Raw genomic sequence first — 11,723 nt, forward strand, 5'->3', positions numbered from 1 at the left:
AAAAGTTATCTACATAGCTAAATCTGATTTTAAAAGTAAAATCTGATTTTTTGTTTGTTTGTTTAAGAAACAATATCAATCACTTATTCAGGAGATAATCCAATACAACACAAGGCCGACACTGAAAAATCACTGTACATAAAATTATATAAATTGGTTATTTTCCAGAAGAGAGTCATTGTAACAAGGAAGAGAAGCCAGGAGGGTCCTAAAGACTACAGTGTTTTAAAGCAAGTGTCCCCACTCTCGCTTGAGTGAAGATGGCCCCAGGTGGAGGTGACCTTTTACAGGAAGGGAAAGGAGGCAGCGACTAGGCAGAAGCGGGGGCCCTCTGGCCCCACCAACACTCAGCAGCACGCCTAGTAGAACTCCCTGGAGTGCCCCAACGCTTGTTCTCAGTTGCCTGCTTCCGGTGGGTCTGTCGGGGTATACTCTTTGATATACCAGCCTGTCAAGCTCTAACCAAAGGACCTCACAGGTGGTTTTAGGACCTGGTTGAAAACTTCTCCATGTCCTGTTCTGTAGGAGAATGGCCCCCTCCAGAGGGTCCCAATGAGACGGTGAACTTCCTTTTCTCAGCAGTGTAAGTGGCAGACAAAATCTTTTTTTTAAGCTGAGCTCCTCCACCCTCAGCTTAAGGATCATGGCTTTGCACTTGATCTCCAAGTACTGGGGCATTGATGCAGTTCTAGCTCAGACTGAGCCTTCAGCCGGTAGTCCTGCAGAAGCCAATGCCAGCAAAGCAGGCAGCGGAGAAGCCCTGGGAGTCGGTGGACACTCTCTTCTCTGCAGCAGCACCATCTGCGCCTTCTGCTAGATCTTGTCATCCTGGCAACTGCTGCTTGTCACCCACCAGGACCTCTGCCAGTTTAAGCACCTTTGCTGTCTTCAGAGTTTCTGAATCCCAATTGGGATCATGAGAGCAGAACAGAGGGAAACATTTCCACTCGTAGTGGGAGCCGAGCGTCTCATCCACACAAAATCTTCTGAGGTTGTCATGAGCTCTAGAAGGTCTGTTTTCCTCCAGTTCTAGCAGTGGAGGCATTTCTCCTGGCTAGGACCTAAGAGCTGGATCAGTTGTTACGAGTAACACTGTTCAAGGGTCTCGTGAAAGTTTTTATCTTCAGAAGCTAAGTTTGTGTTTTGTGTCTTCACATGGTAGTCCACAAGCAGCTCTTGAATGACTCCGTGTAAAATCTCACACCTCAGCCATGTTGTCTTAAGCACTCGAAATCCTTCCAGGCCTGAACCTGTTCCTTTGCCAGGCAGACGCGTAAGCCACTCTCCTCCATGTGTTCTGAGAGACTCAGCAGCAGTCTGCTGAACTGTGGGTTCTGTAACAGGTCCTCTTCACTCAGATTACAAGGAGGAAGCTGTTGGCTTGGTGGAGTATTTCCATCCCTTCTGCAGGTGAGCAGAAATCAAATGCCATCTGGTTTTCTTTAGATTCTTATCTGTGCACCATGGGGGCCACTGAGCTCCAGAGGTTGTGTGGAGCAGGCTGGGGCTGGCTGGCTGGGGCAGGCTGGCTGTCAGCATCAACACCAGCGACCCCGCCTCTGCTGGCTCTGCAATTTCTCACTCAGGCATGTTATAAGGGGCGGGGCGGGGAGATGAGTTAACTTCTGATATGGAATCTTTATGCTTTACCCAAGATTTCATTTGCCAAAAAATAAGTTATATATACATAATAAAGAAAGTTATAGTGCATTCGTTAAATTCAACAACAGTTCATTACGGAAGACTTATATCAAAACAACCACACATTCTCCAATTTGTATGATTTGATATGATTGCAGGACTTTTGTTTGAATGTGAATTTGAATTTTTATATGTGCTAAACAATTAGAATTATATTCAATAATTCAGCTGAACAACACAATAAAGACTGGGTCCATACAAATGAAAAAAAAACAAAAAAACAAAAACATCTAAACATGTAAGAGAATCCTGAAATATAAAAAGCAGAAGGATTGGGCCTGATGAAACAAGGTAAACCACAGTATAAAGCATGAGCAGGAGATAATCACAGACATGAGAAATATCAAGCTCAAAGTGAATACATGCAACAAGACAAAAGAGGAGGAAAAAAAGAACAAACAAAATAAAATAGGTTCCTGCAACAATCATCAGAGCTATTTATTAAAAGAACTGTATTAAAGTAATAGTGCTAGCTGGTCTCTACACACACACACACACACACACACACACACACACTCACTATCCCCAGAAAATCCTAAAAGCAAGTCCTAAGAAATGACTTGATGGAAGAAGTGAGAGTCTCAGGCTGGATTTGAACACGGGATATAATGTAGGTAGGTAAAGAACAGAAAGAAAAGAGAAGTGGCTGAAGGAGAGGGAAGGTGGGAGGATAGAAACAATTAGAATGAGAACTCAGATGCTAATATTCTTTCATTACCAAATTATAAATTTAAAATAATTAAGGAAATGGGAATTCATGCAAGTCAGTTAAATGTCCCAAATGTTTATAATCACTAGTCGTTGCTCACCTGACTTGAGAAAGAAATGAGTTCATTTCTTTATTTTCTGACCTTATCGCATACTCAGCAAGCTCTATTTTTATATGGACAAAGGCCAGTTTTGAAAAATACATGAAAGGCTTCTTTGGGGATTGGAGTCCTAATGCTGGCCCTGTATATCTGTCTTGTTTTTAAATCATAGCATGATGAATAATTTCGGTGGTAATGACTGAACCTCCGTATTTATAGAAAACTGACATTTCTTGAACATGAAATTTTTCTTGTTTCTATGTTAATGAAGCTCTGTATTTAGGGTGCAGTGGCTTCTGTTCATTTTACTTGCTCTGTCTTATTTAAATAAAACGTCGTGTCACCAATTTTCACCCTTTACCACCCTCCCCTCCAAACTTTGGACAGTCTCTGTAGGTTTGTTGCTCCTGCTCAAAGAATATTTCCTTTCCTTATGTCTCTCACTCAACATGCTTATTTTGTTCTTACTGGGATGGTAAAATTATAAATATCTCATAATCGAGTAAACTTGGTATGTCACACTAAAAGAAAGTGGGACATATGTGTGTATTTTATCTTCGTCCTCTCCTACTCATACACAACACTTGCATTTGGAATCTTTTCCTTCTTGACATGGTCTTGCCAGTGTTTTCTGTTTCTGGCAGAATGTAGAATCTGACAGGGAAGAGGCTGCCTCTCCTTTTAAGATAACTTCTGTCTGAATCAGCTCAGGCTGCCATAACGAGGTACCATAGACTGTGTGGCTTAAACAACAGAAATTTATTTTCTCACAGTTCTGGATGCTGGGAAGTCCAAGATCAAGGTGCAGGCAGATTTGGTTTTTGGTGGGAGCTCTCTCTCTTCTGGCTTGCAGATGGCTGCTTTCTCAATGTATTCACATGCCTTTCCTCTGCATATGTATGCGAGAGAAAGAGAGACCTCTCTTGCCCCTCTCCCCTCCCCTCTCTTCCTCCTCCCTCCTTCTCCTCCCTTCTTCCTCTTCCCTTCTTCTTTGGCCATCAATCCTAGGGGATCAGGACCCTCCCCCCCAATGACTTCATTTAATCTTAATTACCTGCTAAAAGCCTTATCTCCAAACACACTCACATTGGGGTTAGGACTTCAGCATATGAATTCTGAGGGGAAACAATTCAGTCCATACCAATTTCAATCCATGAAACACAGGGCTGTGCTCCCAAACACATTTTCAAATAATGTTTTTGTACATTTTGATTTTGTACAGCAGCAGGTATATGTAAAAGGGAGGGGCCAATTCAACTCAAATCCCGTTCTCTCTAAATATCCCAAAAAACTCTCCTCTGAGATTATTTTTTGTTACTTTTAATATTTTGCTAGTATCTTGACTATGTCCTCCCTTCTATGACGCTAGCTCCTAGAGCAGATATTACCTGTACTCCCTCACTGAGAAGTTAATCATGTACTGCTTTATGACCACTATAAGGTGAACTGATTTCTAATCTTTTTTTTTTTGAATTTTTTTTTCCATATATTTCTTGCTTCTCAACAGGATTCTAAGCCACTATAGTCAATATGGCATTCTGTACTGCCACAATGTCCCTTATAGTTTCCAGGTATAGTAATGCTCAGCATGAAGGTGTTTCGTGTTCTCTTGCTGCTTGCTTTAATCCACATACACTTAATTAATCCACATACACTTAATTAATGATCATGCAACAATTCAAAGAAAATGAAATGAAAAGGTTTAAGATAGAAAGATGGTGGTAATCATTTTTAAGATACTTCTTATCTTTAAAAGACTAATAACTGAGAAGAGTGTAATTCATTCTAGTACAACTTTTCCCAAATCAGTGTGTTATGGAAAAAAAAAAAAAAAATATATATATATATATATATATATATATATATTATATATATATATATATATATATATATTTGTATGGATAGTGTTTTCTGAAGCAGATGCTTAGAGTTTGGAGTTCAGGGTGTTAATTAGGGATCAATATCTGTGAAAGATGCATGATCATTTAGTATCCTACAACTTATCTTGTAATTATATCAGATGTCCCAAAACACCCCTGAGCGCTAGATAACTAAAAATGTTCCTGATATGACAGGCCCCTGAATCTCATATCTGTCTTCTATCTCCTATCTTCTAGGGCTCCGTGTGTTTTACCAAAGCCTCCAATGTGCTAACCATTTCTTGTTCATATGGCTCAATTAGCCTCGTGGAGGGATATTCATCACTCATCTATTTCTCAACCAGTGTCCTGACCTTGGAGTAATACACTTATATTGGTTGAACACTTAACCTCCTCTGGAGCTCGGCTACTGTGACCATTGAGTCCGAGGCCTGGTCCTCAACTTTCCCTTCTCTCCCTCTTCACAAGATGAGAGCATCTTCATAAGCTACCAGGAAGTCCCTCTGACTTTCAAAGTTGGCTTTAATTGCCTGAGAACAAACTAGAGAGCCTTTCGTTATCCTTTGTTAGGGGTACCGGTGGTGCTTAGCAATAGCCATGCCATCCCATCATCCATGTAGATACCATTTCCTCTGGATTTCTCAAACACCTGATAAATCACAGCAGCTGTTGCCTTCTTTACCACCAGTTCAACCTCCCAATTCACTACCAGTGAGAATTTGCACAATTCAACTGCCATCTGCTGCCAGTCACCTGCTCTGTGCTTCCCATACAACCAGTAATGGGGTCTCCATTGCCTGCTGCTACCATCTAGCAGCTGTCATCTAGCTCTCAAATCGTATATCATTACCTGTTTTCTTGGAGCACTCCTGGCAACAAGTTCACAAATGAAGACCTCTGGAAAGAGTTCTGAGATGGAGCGTGGTGTTCATGGTACTTATTGGGATCAAGCCTGTGGGAGAAAAGGAGAGAAAACAGAATTAATCAGAGAAAAAGTGAAATGGCTATTCAGGCCCAAGCAACATCTCATTTAACCCCATGGGAGCTTTGGAGCATATATAGCTAGTCAAAGTATCTTACGTTTGGCCCACATGCCAAGCCTTTATACACCTGCCTCAGTAAGCCACTGGCTGTGGGTCCACTTTCCTCCTGACAACTGGAAAGGGTACACCATCTCCGGCAAGGCTCTCTGTGGCTGAAGCAAACCCTGAAGGAGAGGATAGCTGCAGCCAGAAACGCCTTACCTGAAGAGTATCTGGATAGCACCTCTGACCTTCCGATAACTGTTCTGCAGGATGTTCATAAAGTGCTGGGAAATAGTATTTTCAAATTGTAATTGCTCAGTTAAATAAATGTAAACTGATTCTTTATTGCAGAACCTCTCAGAGCCTTTATAAAGCTAATATGCATTGTGATTTCCTAGAGAGGAAGAGAAATTATTCCAAGATGCTTTTATTCAGTTTATACCAGTTTGAAAAAACATTGATCTCTTCTGATATATATATATATATATATATTTTTACAATAATAGAGTTTCAGGTAAAGTCCTATTCCTGTGGAAAATATAGTCACAATTAAATACATTAGGAATGCACCACTTTCCAACAACATGTTTTTAGAGTCATAGAAAGAAGCAAGCTCTGGGTGTAGTTAACATTCTTAGGATTGCTTTTGAGATGTGGTCTTCTACTGATGAACAATTTCAATTGATTGTTTAAAGCTACCACCTGTAAGGGCTTAAAGTACCAGTTTACAAAACTCATCAGTTGTGTTAACCCAATGAATTCGTACTTCCTCAGAAGAAATGGATTGAGAGGTGAGTCCTGCTATGCTTGGGGAACATCATCAAAAATATGTGAAGGAGAAAAGAGGAAGTAACCAAGGTCCCATACTAACTGTCTCAAGCTCAGCATTTTTCTTCACAAACGAGAATCCCCAAGTGATGTTATATTTTAAGTGCTCAAGAGGTCTTTTGGTTATGCCTTGGTCTCTGATTATGGAAGAAGAAAAAAAAAGTCTCATTTTTTTTCATGAAAAATATGTAGGAAGAAATCCACTTTCATTTTCTTTCACTAAGATAGTCAGAAATATTTGCAATGAAGTTGAAAACAATTGAGGAGGTCTGAATTCACTTAACTGGTTATGGGATCATCTGCACATAGCAGCATATATTCAGCCTCCATTGGCTCGTCTTAAAAGGAAATGAGTTCAGTGTGAATATTCACCTATTGTTTACATGAAAGAATTACACCTTAGTAAAAACTATGTCTTGTACTGGAAATAATATGGGCGTTCAGATACAGCTTTACCTCTGATGCCTCTAACTTGACCCTGTACAATTTACATAAGGAACTGGCTGAGTTTCAGCTTCCTCCTGAGTAAAATGGAGATTACTTGTAAGAATGAGTATTATTTGTAAGAACTAGAAGCACTGCATGTGTTAAATCTAGTTCCCTACCCAGCAACTAGTACGCATTCGGTAAAGGGTGGTAGTTATTGTTATCAGTACAAACGCTGAGGTTACTATTCCCCTCCTTTTTCTCAAAACTTCTGTTTGATTTTAAAATCAGAAAATTTAAGTAGCTAGTGATTATCTAACTCTATTGGATTCATTATGTATACTTAAATAATGTGAAGTGCTACGTTGACAAACGCTGTTTCTTTTGGCAAAGATCTATCCATCGCATTTTGCTAAAATGACAAATAGCTATTGCATACATGACGTCAGTGAGGCTTTTAAACAAATTGCCCTCCTGTAATCACAAAGAGAACACCAGCCCTACTGCCACAAGTACTTTTTTTTGGTAATTATTTGTAATGGAAACAGTGTAATAGGAGCTCTTATGGTGCCTTCCATAAGTGCTAATTAAATTACACGCTGAATACATTGTGCAATTGATTTAAATGCCTTACATTCTTTTCAGCATTGTTATGAATAAATGCACATATGCTTACAGATCCTAATGTGGTACTTTATTCCATTATCCTGAGCAGTTTGCTTTCTATGTCTGTGATGGAAGACATACAGAGGAAAACGTGTGGCTGTCAAGTGCCCAGTGCAATGAAAAATCAATCATTCCAGGAAGTGCCATCACAAGGGTTACTGGCTTCTGGGAATATGAATGTTATAGTCTCATTCATCCCTGTGCCTCTGAAGATGGAACAGCTACTTACATACAGGAGAGAAGAATGCACACATAAATTGGGTTTGGGAGCGGTCTCCCAAGATATTGTGCTCAGAGACACCATATAGATAGTTTCTAAATTCAGGAGTCTTGACAACGTTTTGACTTATTAGGACCGGAGAAGGATTTTAAGTATGTTTTTCTAAATGCAATTAAAAAACAAAACACAAAAAACTGTGATTGTATCATTCTGACTTTGGAAGAAAGTTTCCTAACATGGTCTTTCCTTTATGAAATGAGAATAAGAGTAGATGATAGTTTTCTGTTTCGTTTTGTATTAATGTCTTTTCTTGGTCAAATAAAGTGCTAGGAACTTTTTGGCAATTGCTCAGGTTGGTTGAGATGTTGAAGGTCTCTAAAAAAAGAAAGAAAAAATTGAGAAACCATTGGTCTATAACGCTTGGTCCTTGGTCCTTCCCTCACCGAGGAATCCATTCTTCTAGATAGCTCAGGAGTCAAACCTAAAACAAATCAAGGTTTGATTCATCATCACCATTACTAACTCACTTATGGTATTTAACTTACTTGTGAGTGCTATGGAGGCTACATCAAAGGGAAGGTGTAAATGTAAGTTAGGGGAACTTGCTTCCCAGTCCATTGACTAGGGATCTGTAGTCACCTTAAAGGTCTCAGGACTTGAGATCCGTATAAGGAAAAGGAAACATCATCTTGTCAGATTATGTCCTGAGGAATTAATGGTAGTGCTAATGGAGACAATTAACATTTCTGTAGAACTCTAAAGTTTATAAACTATTTCTATCTCATTTGATATAGAAAATCGCCCTTTGAAGTAGATTTCACTATTCCTTTTTGCAAAAGAAGCAATTAAAATCTCAAAACAGGAAAAATGAAAAAAAAATCTAGCTATTAGTGTCTTGAACCTAGATTTTCTACCCAAATTCCAGCGCTCTTCCCTGGAGCACAGCTATGTCAGTCCTCCAGTGGAACAGCTTCTCCTACACCCAGAATAGGGGTTAAAACAAGCTGGGGCTCTGCCCTTTCCCCTTCAAAGCAGATACATTTTAGAAACTAGAGAAGTAAGATCTGAACATCTTACCTATCTAGTTCCCAGCTTGAATGGTCCTCCATGTTTGACATCACCTTTGTTTCTCCTGTTCAGTGCCTCAGTGCCTGGGGCTCACCGCTCTGAGAAAATGCAACTGGCCTGAGATTTCTTTCTTCCTGGGGTTTGAGCTGTCCCTTGGAGATGCCACAACCCATGGAGCTCTTGCCATCTCTACTGCGCCATTTATCACTAGAGAGCAGCACAGCAGATACCTACTGAGCACCTAAATGCACAACTGAATCACACAGCTCTCTCCTCCGAGGGATGCCTCTGTCAAGCCTTCGGAGTCTGTTAGGGAAGCAAACCCTCCTAACTCCACGCAATGTCATAGTCCGAGCTTTCTGTCATGTTCCTCCTTAGGCTCAAGTGAGCTTGGTTCCCACAAGGCTAAGTGTGGCAAAGTGGGGGGACGTTGCATCCAACTAGATGACAGGGATCCATGGCCCCAAAGTCCCTCTTCTGCTTCCTGTATATGTGGACACCTACATAAGTCAATTCAAAGAGTCTGCCCTGAGCATTCTAAAGCTTCCTGAGATAAAACATGCAAAAATGAAATACTGACCTTGAATTTTACTCTCAAAAGAAGACTAATGCCAGGCCAACTCTCATATGCAGGACTTCTAAAGACTGGGAAGCTGAATGATTAAAGCGTCCTTTTTGATGTTTTTTTGTTTGTTTGTTTGTTTTTTTTTTGTTTGTTTTGTTTTTGTTTTTTTAAGGTGCCAGGGCTTGGATATTTCTGCAAGCAGATGTTTTGCATTTTTGCACAGGTCCTAAGTAGCTGAGAATTGAATTACAGCCGATTTTTGCAAACCATCATGAAGAATATGTATTTACCAGTTTAAAAGCTTCCTGGAAGATTTAAGAGGGCAGGAGTATTTCAGTCACAATCCATTAACCCTATTTATCATCCACTGGAAATGTCTAAGTGTGAAACCATTTTCAATCTCCGCTAATGTGCCTAGAACTGATATAGCATATCATACTTAATTTCCACACTGCAGCATGTAGTTGTTTTTTGTATTTGTGCATGCAAAGGTGGCAGAGCTCACAAATTCAGGATCTCATTCCTACACAGCCAGCTAGCATGACTGAGGCTTGAGCTTTCTATCCTTTGACTGAATAGAAATCAGAACTATGCGAGCTGGTTCCTCTTAGTACCCTGCTCAGTACACCACACAACCCCTCCATCCCAGGAAAGGTGGCTTTGAGCATAAAATATGGAATACGTTTGATTTATAAGTATAACTTCAGCTCCAAAGGATATTTGTGCATGCGTCTTATTTTGGCTCTTTCGGCTATTTTCCCTGTTGCTTTTACACAGTTTACTGAACATCTATTATACATGACTGGGTGGCAATTGGTACAATAAGTAACATTTATTGAAAATTTACTGTGTTTTAGTCACTGTGCTAAATAGCTTATGGGCATCGTTTCATTAACTACTCACAAGAGCTCTAAGACTTAAGCAGTGCAGGAATGATGATCGGAACCATTTGACATGTGAGGGAAGCACAACCCAGAGAGTTTAAGTAACTTGCCCAAGGATATACAGTTATTAAATGGGATTCAAACCCAGTGCTGTCTGACTGTGAAGCCCAGCTTCCATTCTAAAAAAACGTGAGAAGAGTCAGAGCAACGACTTGAGGAATAAACACACATAAACACCTATGATGTTGATTAGCCAAACCTCAATCATTTCATACCAAAATTTATGAAAGCAGAAAACTCAGGTCAAGCACTAAGGCTAGTCCGGGGATGGGGGCTGACACTAGAAAGAGGTGGGTCCAGGATCTGGGTTGAAAGTAAGGAAAGTAATTTGGGAGCCCGAAGGTTGGCAGGGGAAAATAGGGCAAGGATATGCAGGAAAGGCCACGGGAAACAGGAATGAGGCAAAGAGAAGGGGCCAGGTTTCGGGTGGGTCATGGAGCAACAAAGGGCCAGAGCCTCCATCGGGGTGGAACATCTGCAAGGCATACTCTAATCCTTCGTTGAATCCAGGATGTTGGGCAACTCTCTTGTGAAGGTCCTTGCCAATTATCAAGGGTGTGGCTGGTCTACATAAAAGCACCTCACAGAAGTAAAAGTCAAAACATGCTCAAATCTGTGGAGAATACAGAGTCCTCCCATTGAAATAGCTTTGATTTGGGTGGAGATTACAGACAGACAGGTTGCACTGCACGACTGGGTGGTGCGTAAGGCTGAAGAAGGGTGCTCTTGGCATTGTGCAGGGCACAAGGTGTGTGGCCCTAACCTCCCACTTAAATGTATGAATCGCCCTTACTCCCACTCCCAACTTGCTTCTGGCAAAACCAATCACACCCTCCTCTGTGATCTCAAAGCACTGGGTGGGTAGAGATAGATAGATAGATAGATAGATAGATAGATAGATGATAGATAGATAGTAGATAGATAGATAGATAGATGATAGATAGATAGATAGATGTCTGTGTGACACTAATGTTTGAATAGTGTGTGTCTCATCCACTAGCTGTGAATGTTCTGAGAGCATGTCAACTGAATTACCATGAATTATCATTATTTAAAAAAATATTGTTGTGCACGCATCGGCAGCACATACACTAAAAAAATATTGTAAGTCTGCCTTAAACAAACACACTGAATGGTCTTCCCCTTAGTGACATTTTACAAACTTTTCATGGTTAGTTTTGCTTTGTCTTTGGTCCTGGTATTTCTCATGTAGGACTTGCTGGTGGGAATCAAGGAAGAGGTGACCAGGGCGAAGTGATGGAGAGAGGAGAGAATGGAAGTGACGCTAAGGAAGGAAAAGTATGCATAGAGTAGCTTGGGAACCCAGAGCCCTCACCAGCTGGAGTTAGTTTATGACCCACATGTGTCTATGGATTGCTGCCCTGTGAGTTGTGCTAATCAGCACCAACTCAACTCAGTTTACCTTCTTCGAGCCTTCTGGAATAACAACTGCCCATTAGCTCTCTGGGGGCAAGGATCCATTTTTATTAGGGACAATATTCTATGTCCTTGGGCCTTCATTCCTGAACTATATAAGGGTGCTGCTGAGGTAGCTGAGCTTCCCAGGAGTAATGGAAATGGAAGCCCCTCT

The 11,723-nt window shown here is 40.7% G+C and overlaps 1 pseudogene; it reads right to left on the minus strand.

The window, feature by feature from the left end:
* Positions 1–225: 225 nt before the first annotated feature.
* Positions 226–1,432, minus strand: LOC117032801 (HAUS augmin-like complex subunit 4; annotated as a pseudogene).
* Positions 1,433–11,723: the final 10,291 nt, after the last annotated feature.

This window comes from Rhinolophus ferrumequinum, chromosome 13 (assembly GCF_004115265.2).
Source record: "Rhinolophus ferrumequinum isolate MPI-CBG mRhiFer1 chromosome 13, mRhiFer1_v1.p, whole genome shotgun sequence".
NCBI classification, from domain to species: Eukaryota; Metazoa; Chordata; class Mammalia; order Chiroptera; family Rhinolophidae; genus Rhinolophus; species Rhinolophus ferrumequinum.